Raw genomic sequence first — 19,242 nt, 5'->3', positions numbered from 1 at the left:
TTACTTGGCTGAAACGAATATTTTCATGGGCTATAGGCTTATCGTTTTTCACATTTTTTTCGGAAAGGCTATTATGGGCCTATTCCTGTATTTATCGCGTAAATCGGTGTCAGATCATGCGTGAGGAGGGATATATGCGACGAAAAAACGCTTTCGAGAGAACTTGTTTTACCTGGCTAAAAATATTTTTATGGGCTTTTCATAGTTATACGGTTGCCTGCTTTTTCTTCTTTTTTGTTATCTCTTTGCACTAATTCGCGTCATCACGTGCAATTGCCGCAAAGGATTATGTATGCGCCGAACCAATGCTTTTTAGAGAAGTGATTGGATCTGGCTCTGCCAACATTTCAGTGGGTTATAGACTTACCTTTTTTTTTCATGATAACCAATCTCCATATATCCGCTTGTCTACCACGTAAGCACACGTCATCACCGCGCGTGTGATGTATGAAGCAAACCAGCACTTTTGAGATTTACAGAAGAAAACCTTGTTTCAGGAACGTTCATTAAGTTGTCTCCAGCACGCTAGTTCTTCATATACAACGCGGTGCCACGCACGTTCTGACGCCGATTTACGCGATAAACGAATAACCTGTGATTATTTTTCTCAGAAAAATGGAAAAGACGCAGTAAGGCTAAAAGCAGACCAATTCAGGTTGGTACTTGCGAACAAATATGCTGCCTTAGAACAGAGAGATGAAGATGACATGGAGGTAATGAATGAAACCAAAACTTGGCTAGCTTAAGAAGCAGCAATTGAAGTGGGAGGTAAGGTGGCAAAACAACCAGTAGGTAAGCTCTCCATAGTAACGAATGACCTAATAAAGAGACCACAAAGAATGGAAGTGGAAACTCAAGAGATCAGATAGAATTCATAGAGCTGTGAAAACTGATCAACAAAAATAAAATAAGGAATATTTGAATTTATAACGTGAGAAAGAGTAAGCAAGCAGTAAAAAATTGTCCTAGGCCAAGTTTTCTCACTGATTTCATGCTGCGTCAAACTACGATGTATGCATTGAAGGGTGGTGTGAATGTGAGTAAATGGGCATACCCGACATTCCAATTGACAGTAAGCGAAAAAGAAAATGGAGCTAGGCAAATCATGTAACGCGTATAGTAGATAAGCGGTAAACCATTAGAGTTACGGAATGGGTGCCATGATTAGAGTAACGCAGTCGAGGATAGCAGAAATCTAGGTGGGGTGATGAAAACAGGAACTTTTCAGGCTCAAGGTGGAATGATCTATTGCGCACGGCCGGAGCAATTGGAGACCACAGGAAGAGGTCTTCGTCCTGCAGTGGACCTAAATCAAGTTAATGACGATTGTGACGATTGGATTTGGCTTATCCAACGTTTTATTCGGCTTTGGGCTTAGCTTCTTTTTCTGAGATTATTAACCAGCACATATCCATTAATTCATCGCGTCAAAACATGCACAGACTTTGGGGTTCACGTTTGCGTCGAACAAGCGCATTACAGACGTACGACTGGATGCGGCTTTGCCTACATTTTAATGCGCTATAGGCTTACCTGTTTTTCCATAATTAACCAATCTGGACATGTGCTGACGCGATGAATTACTACAGAAAGAAGGGCTCGCAGTTTATGCCCTACTAACCCGTCCGTGAAGCTCCAATGCAGTTGTGCGATCAGTCGCAAACAGGGGTTGTATCCTTGTGGCTTGCCGACACGACAGCCTTTGCTCAACATGGAGTTAGTGAGAAGGTGAAGAGGAATAAGAGTTTTTTTATTTTGACAGAAGATTTACAAGATGTAGTTTATTGCAATACATGTTCAGTACAATAAGCCCAAAACACGATTGTGAACTAAACAAAACTGAAAGAGACTCAATGCCGCGTGTCTTGACTTGATTCCCCATGCTGCTGACAGCAGCATACGTTGCATTTGTTAACATACATAGTAGGAGCGTACACATTAACACATTCGTATACAAATGCATATCAAGTACATATACGGATTTACGTAGCCCACAGAATTTCTCAACTTCAATATACGGTGAGTTAAAAATGCATTACACGCCACACGGGTTTCGTGCAACACAATAAAAGCGAGAACCACAGCATAATCCAAGACCCAACTATCTGCTGAATTTTTACGGTTTATTTGAATGAATGGAAGGTTTAACACTTTGAAGCTATATGAAATGAGTAAGCGCTGCACAGCAACTTCGCATGGACGCATGGACACGGAACAGAAGACTTCCTCTATTTCTTTTCAATAAACGAGAGAAGATGTAAATATTTGAACTTGGCCAGTTGGGTGCGAAGCACACAGAAGGGACAAAAACACCCGTTTGTACAATACGATTTAGGAGGCCTATATACACAGGCCTCCTAAAACGCAGCTATTCGTGCATCGCTGTCTTACTGTGAACTAGAGTTGTGTGTGTGGGTCTGGTTCATGCTCTGCGTCCATGTAGAGGTTGCAAAAAAAAAAAACTCAGTGCCCTTCCATTCTGTGAAGGATGACTAGTGAAACTGTGTATGCGGGCCCCTTAATGGCGAAATACACCTCCGCCGCGGATCGGCCCGCCATTGCACTATCTTCAGGATTGGCTCACGTATGGGGAGTGCTTAACGCCTGCTTCACCTCCGCGGCGGTCGTGCTGTTATTGCACTATCTTCGGAATCAGCCCACGTATGGGGAGGGCTTAAAGCCTGGTTCACCTCCGCCGCCGAGTAGGCCCGGCATTGCACTATCTTCGGTATCAGCCCACGTATGGCGAGTGCTTAACGGCTGCTTGACCTCCGTCGCGGGTCGGGCCGGTATTGCACTACCTTCGGGATCGGCCGATGTATGGGGAGTGCTTAACGCCTGCATCACCTCTGCCGCGGGTGAGCCCGGCATTGCACTATCTCCAGAATCAGCCCACGTATGGAGAGTTTTTTGCTTACAACGACACAAAAGTTTCCTTGGACGGTAGTGGTATACAGATTCGCTGTATAAAGCCCGCAAGATCACATACATCAACAAGTGCAAATCTCCGCACTGTCTGCGAGTACTGCGTGGCATATTTGCGGGACTGTCGTAATAGAAGATGAAAATAAAAGTTTCTATAGAAAGGCTTCGTAGTGCTGTGTCCACTTTGGGTGTCTAGAAAGCGCCTTTGACTTTTTGAGCAGCATCACGCATGCGTGGCTCCTAAACTTTTCCATCACAATGAATGAAGTCAGCGAAAAAAAGGCAGAGTAATGCGGTACCGGTAACCATTTACCTAGGATAGTGCCTACTTTTTATTCAGTTTTAGAGCAATATGGCGGGGAAGTTTTATACAAGCAGAAATTGAAGGTAATTGGTAAAGCTTAAGTATGCGTCCTTATATCGATATTAGGACAACATCGGAAGCAAAAGCAAATTCAGACAATATTGAAAGCAAATACATTCAACTGCATTCGAAGAGCTGTGGAAAGACCCTAACAGAGCCGTACAGCAAATTACGAGAGAAACTCTGGCAACCGAGTGGCTTCAACACAACAAATAACACGGACATTTTCTTTTGTAGATTCCTTTGCACGTGCTCGTCTCGTGTCTAGACGTGTTTACACATCAATGAATGAATGTGTGGTGTTTATTGGCGCAAGGGCCAGGTATGGCCAAAGAGCGCCGGGTCCGTGGTGATGATTTCGTAGTGTACTACGAGTTATATGAAGTTGATGTGACGTGGCTGTAGAAGGGCCTTAAAAATAGTCGCACTAGAGTGCTTAAAATCTATCTAATAAGATTGTGTTGATCACAAATGACATGCTCTATGAGCATTAAAATCCATCGTGAAATAATGATGCAATATAGAAAATATGCGAGATGGTAAAATTCCCTGGTACACTACTGCTTCGCCAGAGCCCTTAAAACACAAGGGCCTAGCGGCAATGTGCTATACCAAACAGCTATCACAGCGGCATCCTCTGAAGAGACGAGAGTTTACACATGACATGGCATAAGAGGAATATAGACATTCAAGCAGCCGTTTGACAATAGCTCAAGCGGTATACATCAAGCACGAAATTACAGAAATCTGTGCGTAATCTCAACCACCGTCAGCAGACAACGACGTCATAGACGCGTCAAGGGCGTCACGAAGGTTCACTGTTCTGACCTAACGCAGCACGTATAGTTATGCACAAATAAATCCCTGCCAAACCACGGCGCCATTGCGGCACAGTATATTTGGTGAACAAGCGGCGACTATTAGTAGCACTGACGAATGAACAAACGAAAGGCAATACAAAAGTTGGACCATGTAGATCAATAAAAGCATTTAAACATTTTGGCACACCAAAAAACTAGAAACAGCAAGCACAGTGATAGTTACCACCAGCCAGTCTTAGAAATGTACGTCATTATAATCATGAGCAAATCAAAAAATTCTTGTTGGCGAGAGTAATCACCTTCCCCTTTCCCATTCAATGACTGTGTGCTTTGTAGTGGCGTTTATGAGTCGCCGATGGTGACGTGGAAGAATCAAGAATGTATGGAGTCCTCGTTTCTGATACGAGAAAGACGCCTGAACGAATCCGCTGAATTCTGAAACGAGCACTGAGCTCAACCAAAGGACCAAAGCGAAAGAAACGAGTGGTTGAACGAATACAAAAGCGGACGTTCATAGGCGATGTTAAAATATCGAGCCAGGCGCCTTTGAACGGGAATGAACCGGCAAAACTGAAGCATCAACTCTGACGCTGGAAATGCTACCTAAATATTAAAACAATTGAAGTACGCCGGGTGGCAGCGGAGCTAATGCCATACTTTCTCGACCAAACAAAAGGAGCACAATGTCGGCGACACATCCGAAATGGGAAACCAAAACGCGCACGAAAGGGTAAACACTCACGCGCACACACACACTCGCGCGCACACACACAAAGCTTATAGCAATATCAACGTACTATACTAAAGCGCACAATGAATGAACGCCGTTACTCTCGCCACCAAAAACTTACAGATCAGCTTATGAAGACATTGACAACCCTTACTAGAGACAGTGATGTGCACGTAACCAGACCTTTTTACCATTCTGCTTCGTATAAACCCAATTCCCACAAGCGCCATCCATTCGCTGAGCAACGTACCAATCTTTCACAGAAAAGGTTACTATACTAAACTATTCAATATGCCTGCGTAAACAGGAAACAGCGAAGAAACGTAGGAGCACATCCAATGGACGGTTGCGCTGCGGCGACGATACGCAGTTCTTCAGAACAGGAACACGTTGCCAACACAGTGCAGGAGACCGCCAAGACAGAGGCGTATGACGCTTTCACATCGATGAGGAAGCGTGCTCCCAACAGCGTGCGGGAATACGATCAGGCTGAAGAAAGTCGCTCTTGAGGCAAGGCCAGGAGTGTTCTTGTAAATGAGCGTGCTGGAACATTTCACTTGCGCCACAAGGGATAACAGACACCGGGAACCTGAAACGACAGAAGGCCTGTTTGTTGGCCATTCGAAAACACGCTGTCGCAGTACAGTGGTGTGTGGTGTTTATGTGATATTTACCAGAATTAAGTGCAATGGTACCAGGCTAAGTCCAGTCTGCCAGCGGGTCGCCATCGGCGGGAGAACGCAGAAATGATAGCAGTGGCCCACGCAAGACGTGATGCTCGCGCCCAAAGTAATCTCTTTTGGAGCGTAGACCGGCGAGTCGATGTGCAGGAGCACGCTGGGTACCCTTGTGTACCGCAACCGAAAGCAGGAGTGCAGAACCTGGAACGGTACAGTGCTTACTTTCAGTCAATCAATGAAACTATATCTTGAAGAACATCAGAAAATATACGTACAAATATTATTTGGACCGATAGCCTAAATTGGCTAGTGGCCGGTCCAGGGCAATGTACAACAACATATGCACAGGTGAGGTAGAGGAGAAAAAAAGCACGCAAGAAATCTAAAAAATAACACATACCTTCATATGTATAGGGTGTTTCAGTGAACACTTAAAATATTTTGCATGTTGACTGTGGCAGATAGCTCAATTCTAGTTTATGAGCCAGCCTACTTGAAGCGGCGGACACTACTGGCTGAAAAAACTGAAATGCGAAATTGACTAAATAACAAGAATTCACTCATTAACTTTTTAGCTAAATATCTTATGACCCATATTACAATTTGCAAATTCTCGAAGTGCACTTCGCAAGGCGGATCCACTTGGAACGAATTCTTAGGACGACATCAGTTTCGGTATATAAACTCCCGAACTTTGCGGAGAAATTCATTGGCGTTCTAGATGTGTGATTCAGTGCATGAAACGGCGTTTTGTTAAATTAACTGGATTGCCAATGCATTTCGCCGTAAAGTTCGGGAATTTATATCTCGAAACTGGCGTCATCTTCAAAATTCGTTGCACGTGGATCCCCCGTGCGAACTCCACGGCTATAATTTCTAAATTTCAATATGGGCCATAATGTAATTAGTTACGTAATTTTTATTAATTAGTCAATTTAGCATCTCAATTATTCGTGCAAGCATTGCCCGCTGCTTCGAGTAGACCAGCTCATGAACTAGAATTGTTATATCTGCCACAGGCAACTTTTAAAGATTTTTGAAAGTGTTCGCTGAAACACCCTTATACGCGTGTATAAGTACGCCTATAATACGTACAAACATATAGTGAGCATAATGTCCCAACCGTGTCCCAACAGACACGCAAGTTCACAGGCCTTGCACAGACAAAAAATGAATTACATGCTAGGCCGAAATTACGTGCAGTTATTTCAAGGGGAATCTTGTTGCAAATATTAGTTCCACGAAATTCTATTAACCTTTCACCATAATGGTTACGACATTTGGGCAGGTTAAAGTTACCGTTTGAAGCATGACGCGTATTGGGTACAGGAACGGGAAAAAATCAACAGGATAAGGCGAGTTTCTCTTCATTATATTATTGATTGAAGAAACAATCTTGTAGTGCCGCAACATCGGAATTGAAAGAACGTGTTGCGATTGAAAAATGTTACGTATAGCTTGATCGTGGCTTATGATTCATTATTCGCTTTTGGAGTCGTTCTAGAGGTTTTAGATGACTAGTGTACATGACACCCCATGAATTCAGGTAGTGACTTACGTGACCGTCACGTAATAAAAAATACAGTGTACGAAGTACAGCTTGTGGAAAATATTGGCGAGCTTATATTAGAGTAAAGGAGCCATGGGCGACCTTTGCGTATACATGCTGTACTTGCTCATGCCAGCGTAAGTTCTCATCAAAAATTACCGCCAAGTAATTGATGGAAGCAACTTGTTGAATAAGAATATTGTTTAATGATAGGTTAAGAACTGCAGTATCTATCTTTCCTGCGAGAGTGAAATACAACGTATTGTTTTTGCACAGTTGATAGTCAAGTGATTCTTGGAAAACCAGAACAAGATGTTTAAAGGGGTGGAGAGAGAGAGAGTAAACTTTAATGACGACCAGCAGTTCAGTCGGCTGGGCCTAGGCCTCCCACGATGAGACGTCGAGGTCTTGCCTCTTCGCCGCTTCGTAGGCCTGCTGGGTCGCCCAGAGTTTGTCGTCGAGATGGGAGCTGCGCAGGGCGGCGTGCCATCTCGACGAGAGGGTCACGGGATTAAGGTATTGGTATTGATCTTTGCACTCCCATAGCATGTGGGGGAGTGTTGCCGATTCAGTTTTACAGACCTTGCACGTCTGGCTCGGGTAGATGTCGGGGTATATAGTGTGATAGCGTGTGAGGGAGGGGTATGTATTCGTCTGTAACAGGCGAAGGGTGGTTGCCTGTGCCCTGTTTAACTTGCGGTGAGGGGTGGGGAAGGTTCTTCTTGCGAGGTAAAACGACTTTACAAGGTCGTTGTATCTTGTAAGGCGGTCGCGTCCTGCGGGTGCACCTGCACCGTCTCCGGCACGGTTGACTAGTCCTCGTGCTACGGAGTGTGTAACCTCGTTGAGGTTGGTGAGGTGCGGGTGGACAACGCCGGCGTGTGCTGGGATCCAGACGAGGGTGATTTGATTTTCAGGCGAATGCGGGGCTTGTCGTAAGATACGGAGTGATTGATGAGAAATACGACCTTTGATGTAGTTGTTCACAGCTGCGCGAGAATCACTCAGTATGGTGTGACAGGCTGGGTCAAGAGTGGCCAGGGCGATGGCCACTTCCTCGGCCGTCTCGGCATTTTTGGTAATGATGCTGGCAGCATGTCGGAGCAAGCCGCCTACTGTGGTAACCGCCGCAAAGCGCCGTCCATCTTGGTACTCAGCTACGTCGACGAAGGTGACGCCCGCGGTGTTGGCGTAAGCTTTGATGAGGGAAGTAGCTCGTGCCTTCCTGCGTTCTTTGTTGTAGTCTGGGTGCATGTTTTTCGGAATAGGGTCGGCGTGTATCCATTGCTGAATGTCGCGTGGTATTGGGTGTTTGTCTCAATGTTGACGGTGGTAGGTGATATTAAGAGGAAGCTTTAGCTCGGGTGCTCCTATCTAAATACATGTAAAAGGAGAATTCGTATTTCTCGGCAACCACTGCACCAAATTTGACAGGGTTTGCTGCATTTAAAAGAAAAACTTAAAATCTAGTGACTGTTGGTTCCGAATTTTAGATTTATGTCGTCAATTTTTTATAAAAACTTGGCAAAAATCGCAAATTTTCAGAAAACGAAACTATCAAGTTTACAACTCCGTAACTCAGCAAGAAAAAATGATATCGCAATTCTGTGAATTGTGCCTGATAGCATATCTAAAGCGGACAAAATTGATATGTTACACATGAACCTCAAAAAATGGGGTAATGTGTAATTACAACTTTTGCAGAACCCTCGTAAACAACGTAAGAAATTCACGTAAGATGTAAACTGGCATATCAAATTTGTCCGCTTTGAATGGTCTAATGGATACCGTTTACAGAAACGCCATATCTCTTTTTGATGTAGCGCTATTAGTTTGTAAACTTCGTGCTTCTATTTTTTTTGAACGCCTGAATTTTTGAAAATCATTTTAATAATATTCAAGCCCTAAATCAAAATTCCGCTTCCAACAGTCACTAGAATTGAACTTTTTCTCTCAAATGCAACAAATTTCATTAAAATCGGTCCATGGGTTATCTCAGAAAAACATTTTTGCGTTTTTGCATGTATTTGAATAGGCCGCGTCGGAGTTGGGCCCGACCTAAAGCTTCCTCTTAAGCTTGTTTAGAATGCTGCGGCCCGTTTCCGTGAGAGTAAGCCGCTCTAGTTGAGATCGACGTTGAGCCTCGATTAACTCGTCCAGCGTGTTGTGGATACCTAATTGTAGTAGAAGTTCCGTGCTGGTGTGGTTGGGTAGTCCTAAGGCCTGCTTATGGGCTCCTCTAATGATGATGTCCAGTTTAGTCTTTTCAGCTTTGTACCAGTTGAGAAAGGGTGCAACATAAGTAATGTGACAGACGATAAAAGATTGGACAAGGCGGATGAGGCTTTCTTCCTTCATACCCCCTCGCCGGTTGGTCACTCGTTTCAGGAGTCTGGATGTATTGGCGGTCTGTCGAAGGATCTTTGAGATAGCCGTAGAGTTAGCTCCGTTGGGTTCTATGGTCATACCAAGAACGCGGATGCAAGGGACCACGGGTATAGGTCTACCATCCTTCAGGTTGAGCTCTATTTCCTCGTATTGGCGTTTAGTCGTGGAGCCCCGTGGGGGGCGTCCACGGAGTGTGGGGCGGTATAGGAGAAGCTCCGACTTTTCAGGGGAACAGCGGAGTCCCGTGCCTTCAAGATAATTTTCTACGACGTCAATGACGTCTTGTAGGGCAGTTTCCATTTGGCCGTCACTGCCCTTTGCAGCCCAGATTGTAATGTCGTCGGGGTGGAGACATGAAAATTTTCGTTCATGCGTTCTTCAATTCAAGCGTTGCGTACTGCTTCAGGAAGCACGATACACAACGCGGGATTCATATATACCTGATAAATAATTTAGTAATAGCATTATTACACCGAGCGATTTCGGTTTCATGGCTCCGGGTGATGCTATGACGTCATAGGAGAGGAAACGCAACATGGCTTGGTCACGTGGGTCACAAAAACAGTGACGTAAAACTACGCTGCGTCGTCTGCTCGCGCATACGCGTGCTCTGCCAGCAGATGTAAACAACTGGCGATTCGAAGTGCATGTCGCGATTATTATAGTTATTGCGAAGAGCGACAGCAACGGTAAGAAAATATTGCGGCTTGTGAGAGTCGGTGATTCATTCCGAAGCGCCGTAAGCTTTAGCTTTGAAGTGAACCGGAAAAGGCCTAGCGACGATATCGGCGGCACCGAACGATCAGAGGCGGTGAGGCTGCCGTCGGTGCCAGAGTGACCACTCCTCGGTCGCTGATTGGCCGCTTCGCCGCACAGCTGCTGCACAAATGGGTCCCGGGCACGTCCTCTCTACGACAAGGAAATTTCGCCGTTCGCGAGCAAAACCACCGTCGCACGGGGGCCTGCGAACGGCGTGCGGCGTGTTTCCATGCCGGTAACGTGGACGGGCCTTGACATTGAGAAACGCCAAGCGAACGAGAGACCGCTCCGAGCTGCCCAAATATGCAACTGGCAGATGCTACATCAACTGCTCTCCGCGACAGCGCTGTGCATGTCTCGGTTAGCCAGGGGTAGCTCGGTTACAGTGTTCTAGAAGCCTGTAGCATAGAGAAAGGATTTTTTGAATGACAGGAAGCTGAACTGGTTGGTTAGGATTCATAATGCAAATTAAGGGGCAATTGCGTTCAGACACGTACACAAGAGGAGAGAAGTGGACAACACGAACGCCGCATATCCAGGTCCCTTTCGGAGTCGGCCGGCTAGCGTTACACTCAACGTGTAAAGGCCCGTCCACATTACCGGCACCGCAACTCGCCGCACGCAGTTTGCCGTTCGCGGGCCGCCATGCGGCGTTCGCGTTCGTGTTGTCCACTTCTCTCCTGCTGTGTCCGTGCCTGCACTCCTTATCCCTTCTTTGCAATAAGAAAGAATTTCTATATGCCTGCAGCTCGGTCATAGTGGAGGCTATGCTCGGTCGCTCGGCTCAGCAGGCTCCGCAATCGGCATTTCATCGCTACTCATCATACGTCACATTTTTGTGCTAGTGTGCTATGACGTCAATATTTTCGTTCCTCCGCTGTGACGTATGACTGCCGCGCTAGCGATGGGTCTCGACAACAAGGAGCTTTTAATGACCTTTTGGAGCTGAATTAAAATTTTGAAATTTTTGCAGCGTTCAATACCTCGTTGTGGGTGTCTTTGCATACGGAAGCAGCCTGCAACATACTTTTTATAGCCTCAAAATTTGGTGTCCCAACCCCTTTAACAAATCGGTCATCACGTCGTTTTAGAGAGCTGGAAGGAAGCGTCCTGTAAAAATCAAAGCAGTGTCGTCAGCGTACATCAATGCTTTTGACCTCTGCAGGGCTTGTGGCACATCATTTATATAAAGAGATAACATTCCACGGCATCAAACTGATCCCTGTAGTACCTCGCAGTTAATACCAGTGTAAGATGAATTATTGTGATCAATTACAATGTTTTGCTTGCGCCCAGATAGATAACGAGCAGAAATCAAGTGAGTTATCTGCCATTCCATAGCAATGCATTCTTTCTAGTAAAGTGGAATGAATAACTATCAAATGCTTTCCTCACGTCTAAAACACTACTACTAAGATGTTTTCATGTAGCGCGGAATATATTGCGAAAGCATAGAACCAGCAGTAAAAGTGGACCTGTTGGCAACAAAAGCATGCTGCTGGGGACAAAGAACGCCATGATTAGACAGAAAGTGCTTTAATTGCGACACAATTTTTCAAATGTGTTGATACAACTGAGGACAGGTATCGGTCTGTAGCTGCCGGGGAGGTTCCGGTCACCATATTTGTATATTGGTATTACTTTAGCAGACTTATATTAGAATAAGTCTTAGAACAAAGTGCTTGGTTAAATATGTGGCATAACGGATTGCACAAAACACCAATGTTTGCCTTTAGACTTCTCGGATGTATGGCGTCATCGCCAGCCGCATTATTCCCCGGCAACTTGTTGATAACCTGTCTAATGGTATTCTCACTTACGTGGCGTAGACGAAAATTATTGGTTACAGTACAGGGTCATTTAAATTGGCTTTACGAGTAGGGAACTTGCTCGCGAAGCTGAAACCAATGTTAATAAAGTAATTGTTAAAGTCGTTAGCTACGTGACGCGTTGGATTGGCAGGTATGATGCGTTCTCTGTTACCTATGTTAGTGACATCTAACGATTTGCCAGATCTTTTTCGTGTTGCCTTCATTTCTTTGAAATAGGTTAATATATTATAACTTTTTGATTTTCTCATCATTCCTTCTGATTAATATCTGTACAACCTAAAATTTTGACGGTAGTACTCATTGCTCCTGTTTCTCCATTTACCGTAATAAAATTCTAATCTTCAAAAATTCGAGTATATTTGTATTCGCCAAGGGCACATGGCATGCTCATAATTTCGACGCGAACAGTTGCGCGTAGACCGCTCGATGGCGTCCGCAATACATAGAACAATGTTTTCACACTCGACATACTCGTAATCGTCATAAAGGGTTTCAAAATTCGTAGCCTGAAGTAATCTTCGCACGCAATGATAGTCTACACGTGTTGCTTGTTTGATGGCAGTTATAATACAAGAGCAAATCTATTTTTGAGAGGAAAAGAGATAAGCAGGATTGTGGTCCGCAATAGCAACATCGTATACACTCGCCGAAACATTGAAGTCAGCATTGCACAACACGTAGCCAATAGTAGACTCCGATCGGTCTGTTATGCGTGTAAGTGATGAAATAACGTTTTTCATATTAAGTTATTGTAGTAAAAACATAATCGCAACAAGTAGCTCCAGATAGGTCTATCTTAATGTGGCCGCAGGCAACAGGTGGTGTAGAGGCCACAATGGGAATCATTTTCCATGACAGTAATGAAGTCAGTTACACTGGAAGATGATGGGCGGTACACAACACCAACCATGAAGCCATTATGAAGAGCAATTAAAAGTGTTTCTACCGATAAACTGCAAAATTAACTATTGCCGAGGCGACTGGAATGAACACAATTCTTAGACAAACAGCGGCACGCCCCCTCCTCGTGTACCACTTTCTAGGTTGCGATAGCATGACAGCCAGGTAGATGAACCGATTCACCTTCTCTAAGCCAAGTTTCGGTTATAGTTAAAACAATTTAATGAATGCTGAGACAAGTACACAATTATATTATCAAAATTCTTAATGCTGCGAATATTGCAATGTAATACTGAAAAATCACCCTGTTTAAGCCATATGTTTTCAACCTCTGTAAAAGAATTTGCCATTACGAGTAACAGAAAATTACATGTAATTTACAGATAAATGAACCCTCAGCAACTTTGGCGAGATCATCGTGTAGCACACGTGAATTACCCGCCTTCCGCATCAAAATCCTGCCACTAACCACCCAAATGTACTTGCAGTTCTTTTCCCACTTTGCCTTCAAAGCAGCTGTTAACTCTATTTGCAGGGCATAGGTGATCATTTATGTTGACCGGGGATGCGACACCCTGAAAAGCTAAGACTGTCGCGTTGAGTCTGCTTCTTAGCAGACTTCAGAACATTATCTTTCAAAGCTTGCGAAAAGAACCTGCTGCTAATTTGTTAACCACTGGAGAACACACCCGTAACACAATTCGTGTGTACACGACACTTACCAGTAGTAGTGCAGGGCGAGAAGAACAATCTTCTCGCAGGAGGCCGCCATCGGCGAGGGAACGTAGACGTGATAGCAGTTGCTCATGCAAAAGGTGATGTTCGTGCCCGAAGTAATCATTTAGAGCGTAGACCGGAGAGTCAATGTGCAGGAGCGCTCTGGGTACCCTTGTGGACCGCAATCGAAAACAGGAGTACAGGACCTGTAACGACACAGTACTTAATTGTCAACCACTGGAACCCACCCGTAATACAATTCGTGTGTACACTACCCTTACCAGTAGTAGTGCAGGACGAGAAGAAAAGCTGGCAGCAGGACGCCATCGACGGGAGAACGTAGAAATGATAGCAGTGGCTCATGCAACAGGTGATGCTCGTGCCCGAAGTAATCTTTTGGAGCGTAGACCGGAGAGTCGATGTGCAGGAGCGCTCTGGGTACCCTTGTGGACCGCAATCGAAAACAAGAGTACGGGACCTGGAACGACACAGTGCTTATTTGTTAACCACTGGAGGACACACCCGTAATAGAATTCGTGTGTACACGACACTTACCAGTAGTAGTGCAGGGCGAGGAGAAAAGTCTTCTGGCAGCAGGACGCCATCGGCGGGAGAGCGTAGAAATGATAGCAGTGGTTCATGCAACAGGTGATGCTCGTGCACAAAGTAATCTTTTGGAGCGTAGACCGCAGAGTCGATGTGCAGGAGTGCTCTGGCTACCCTTGTGGACCGCAATCGAAAACAGGAGTACAGGACCTGGAACGACACAGTACTTATTTAACCACTGGAACCCACCCGTAATGCAATCCGTGTGTACACGACACTTGCGAGTAGTAGTGCAGGGTGAGAAGAAAAGTCTTCTGGCAGCAGGACGCCATCGGCTGGAGAACGCAGAAATGATAGCAGGGGCTCGTACAACAGGTGATGCTCGTGCCCGAAGTAATCTTTTGGAGCGTAGACCGGAGAGGGTCCACGAAAGCAGGCTTTATGTCCGAATGAAAAGTTATATACGAAAAGAGTGGGAATACATTGCGGATAACGGTCAAAAAGATCGAAAAAGACGCTTGGAATCTATTTGTACTGTCAACAGATAAAATGGGCAGAAAGATGAAATGAACATACGATGGAAAGTAGTAAGCATTCTCTACTGTATTATGCGTCACCCATGTGGTGCAGAATAAGTACGAAACGCGACATCTGCCATGGTTCTTGACGCCATAGAAACTGCTGAATAAACTTATGCCATGAAAACATTGAAAATGAAAAATACTGACATAACGTCTCGGAAACACGATTCATGAATTGCACGATGTTGTTATATCAATCACACGGACTGTTCAGAAGGATGAAGGGAGTAAATTTACGTGAAAATTAGCGAAGTAGCCATAGGAAGACTATCTCAAGGAATCCAGAGAAATTCAGTACAGAGAGAAAAGTACAAGTTTGCAATGCGAGATGTTTCCTGCCTGGATAGGCAGAACGAGCACGCTCGGAAGAATCGGAACGTTAAATACCATATGCTGCGGCAAGCAATTCGAGAATGCCGGCCAGCTAGAAAAGTAGGCATAATATTAGACGCCTCGTGCTCACCATCTGGAATGTTCTGAATGATAACCTTCGGGCAGGAGGAAATTTGGATGCAGATGCACGAACACTAATTAATTTTTGAACTTTTGCAATGACAGCGCACGTAATTACACTTGCGCTGATGTCATACTTGGAACATCATAAGCATAAAAATGAGTGTACAGAGAAGCAAGAAAATTTTTTTGCCGAGCTGCAGTGAATCTTAGGAAACGAGCACCGAACAGCAAAGAAATTAGAATTTTACTGCGCCTCACGGTACCATTCTATGTGATCAAGCGAGGCCAGTATTCGAGGGATGATCTAGAACACGGCCGACGGTATTCTGCTATCGCATCAAGGTGAAGACTTGTGTGAAATTCTTAAGAAGCGCAGAGTAGTTCAAGCCAGGGAAAACATATTTGGTCGGCTTGAAGTTATAACGACCTTCACTGTAATAGCCAACATCGGTATTCAATGACGGGGAAAAACCAGAATACCTTAGGACAACCCTCTTCCAGACAAAGATAAATTGTCTATGAAGGAATGCATCGAGGAAGTTAGAGAAATCATACTAAATGCTTAAAGAGTGCATACGCAACAAGAAACGGAACATAAACACAGATACCTATTATCTCAGATGCAAGCTTGGTGGTGTATGTGCTTACAGCATTCATGCTACTGGTGGTATACGAGTGCAGACAGTGCTAATTCTGGCGAAAACTACCTGATATGAAGACTTTAGTCAGTCTCACAAAATTAAAAATTTGCGAGCAGCACTATTGGGCCACTCATACAATCGTGCTGCATTGGATGAAGAAAATGCAGGAAGCACCCCTTGAACGCAGGCTTCACAAAATAAATGATCACTCAGGAGAAAACAATAGGGATATGTTATCGGTAGTGAAAATCGCAGGTCTAACCAAAAGTTACGAAAGAACAGATTTCATCGTTAATTTTGCGGATGGGATCCGAGTTCCCACAGACGAAATAACCGTTACAAAATGCCGGGTAATAATGACAGGACAGATCGAGATGGATCTCGTGTAAGATATAAAAAGAAAAAGATCTCGAGACGAGGCACTGAAGTTGACAGGTTTGGCAGGTATTTGAATAACTGGAAAGTGACTGCGTCAATGTTTCATTCAGTGATTAGTATTAGAAGGTATGTTGAACGGTTCACTAAAAGCAGAAGAAATACCGCCGAAACCTGCCCTATTTGGCCAGAAGAAAAAGTGGATGTTGAATTGAAACTACGCAAGCAAGCGAATGTGCGTATAATACGCGAATGCCACTTGTGTAAGGACAAAGGCCCGATGAGACTAAGGGCACCTTCAGTAGGGCCTATATGACAAGACGAGCAACACCCGATCACATTACATGGTAGCCATCTGTTGGCCCTACAAGTTCGATACGTATACGCACACTTTCCACGGCGGAGTATGTGGCACACCGACTCGTATAATAACCAGATTTCGGGTAATCACAGGAGGAAAATAAGCGCAAGTACTAATACGACAACGCGTTGTGGGGCGTTCATAAAATTCCAGACGGATGTAAGAGGAAGTACCCCTGCCGCACGACTAATGAAGACTGCACCATGTGAAAAGCTGGCGTATGTTTCAACAATGATCTGGGAGCAACTACAACAAAAGGAGACATTGCCAAACTTAGTGCAGTAGTTTTCACATCTGGAGTTACAAGAGGTGTACACTGGGAACTGTTGGAAACGCTTCATCTCGATTTTCTACTATCTTTTGCGTGCTTCTCAGATCGAGAATAAATGTGCTTAGCGACTACGGAAGACTTTCAGGAAAAATAGTAAGCACTTTAATCTGGTCACGACAATATTACGTGGCCAAACAACTCCAGTTTTTATCACCAATCACCGCATGGAAATGCCTTCCTGAAAGTGCACCGTGTTCGGGTAGACGCTCCATTCGCAGTTTTCAAGTCAACTGCCAAAAGCAATCGGCCGATGTGTACTGAATAATGGATACCTTCACAGAAGTAGTTGGGATAATTAACAACCAATCATCAACATCAGTTTCTGATACACCTGGAGAACCTACGCCTTTACTCCGGGCTCGAGGGGCGGAAACAGAAAACTGGGAGAACACATTGCATAACAGGACGGCCACTTCGACAAAAGTTGACTTCATGTAGTTGCACAAGCATGGTGAAAAATATGGCACTCCAAGTAGACGAAGAAAATTAGGAGTGTGGAAACGAAATCAGCTAAGAAACATCGCCAGGAACGCGAGAAATGAGACAGTTTTACTTGAAGAGCAACATTCAAGAGCCTTGTGGAAATTCTGTGTACAGAATGAAGTCTTCCGAAGCATAAACCAAACCTTGAGGGTCTGCGAATACATCTAACAGCCAATTTCTTCAGAAGCCCACGAATTGGTTTAACTTGCGGCACCTTGAAGATGTAGCAACAGGATTAAGGAAAAGAGCACTGAGAGAAGACGAACAATAGCGTCATTGCAAAAAGTCGTTCTTCCAACAAGACTTCATCCGAAAGCAGAGGCTGTGAACCTCAAATGCCACAGAGCCTATACACCACACGAGAACACAGCCCTGGTAGGATAAGAGTGTACATGTGAATTGCCAGTAGTAATGCCGGGTAAGGAACATAGGCCAGTCCGCCAGCAAGACTTCACTGGCGTGGGAATGCGAAGAAGATAACACGGTCGGTGATGGCACTAGTGGTGCTCGAGATCCTCCTCTGCAACACAAGGATGAGAGTAAACACCAAAACAACTAACAGCTGGAAACGCAAAAAAATTGACTACTTACTGTAGCTGCAGCACGGTGGAGCTCCGTGCCGGACGGAAGGCGACGTAAGGTCGCCGCAATAGCTAAAAGCTGGTGAGGCAATTTCCGAATGCCGTTTGCTTCCTTGATTCCACACTTCGCTCGATAGCACTGACGCGCCCGGGCTACCTTGTCACGAAATAGTGGGGTCGAGTCGCAAAGAAATTCGGAAAGGTCCATGTCCCTGACGCAGTCAAAGAGTACGGCTACCCGCTAGCCTGCCTAGTGAGCTCAACCTTGTGTCAGCTAAGCCTGAAGCTACCCATGCCGCCACAGCACGTGAAGTCCGTCGTCTACGATTCCAGCACGGAGGAGACCCGACCCGATATGGTCGCAGCTATGCCCGAAAACTTGGGGTTTACAGTTAGTCACCTAAACTTACGTAATTTTCGAATACAGCTACACTCACTTTACAGCTAGCTTTCTGAAAGCGTGCGCCACCCTCGCTAGCTTTGGGACCACCTTGCATCATACTTGAGCATTTAAGCTCGCTGCGAAGAGTTGTTGCTGAGTAGGTCCGCGGTTAATGGCCACGCTCCGATTTGGATGTCCACAGTTACCGGTCGAAGGGCTCAAGTGGACCGCCATGGGACGATTGCTGCTCAATACGATGTCATCTGGAACGTGGGCAAGAAAATACGTGTCTAGGTATGTGCTGGAACCAGTCCAGCCAAATTGTCATGTGTACTCTTGCCACATTCCTGGGGGAAATTTCCCATTCCTTAACCGCATGAGCACATTCAGAAAATAATCTAATACCAGTGAGATAGCCACCTCAAAATCATTTGTTATCAGTCGCTGCCGAACTGCTGGTCGAATGGCTTTCAATTTCTTTTACGTCAAACTCCAAACAAGCATGACTTAGTCCCACATATGCGCCACTGTGAGTGGCAGTTTGAATATAGTTTCGAAATCCAGGTAGTGCCTTCATAAAATATTTTTTTTAATTAACTCCCACGTCAAGCGCTATTGTCAGCCCTTATTTTCAAACATTATCTTAAGCAAGCAATCTAATTAGCAGCTGAATTTCCCAATCCGCATGAGCATGTTGCAAACGACTCACTTTCCTGAACCAATAAAAAATAGATATCACTCAATATTCAGTTTCATACATAAATAGGTATTGCCGAGCACACAAGGACAGAATTACGTATGACGCTGGTAGTCATCGCCCTTAAGTGAAGCAACTCCACC

At 44.9% G+C, this 19,242-nt stretch overlaps 1 long non-coding RNA gene across 1 annotated transcript; it reads right to left on the bottom strand.

The window, feature by feature from the left end:
• Nucleotides 1-1,907: 1,907 nt before the first annotated feature.
• Nucleotides 1,908-14,133, bottom strand: LOC142582354 (uncharacterized). The gene is made up of 4 exons (XR_012828420.1): nt 13,947-14,133; nt 13,671-13,871; nt 5,515-5,721; nt 1,908-5,429 (listed from the first exon to the last, which is right to left on the bottom strand). It is a non-coding gene; the product is annotated as an uncharacterized LOC142582354 (long non-coding RNA).
• Between the last annotated feature and the right edge of the window lie 5,109 nt (nt 14,134-19,242).

The sequence above is a fragment of the Dermacentor variabilis genome, chromosome 5, assembly GCF_050947875.1.
Source record: "Dermacentor variabilis isolate Ectoservices chromosome 5, ASM5094787v1, whole genome shotgun sequence".
NCBI lineage: Eukaryota > Metazoa > Arthropoda > Arachnida > Ixodida > Ixodidae > Dermacentor > Dermacentor variabilis.
The sequence above is the reverse complement of the archived record's forward strand: the minus strand, read 5'-3'. Positions and strand labels throughout refer to the sequence as shown.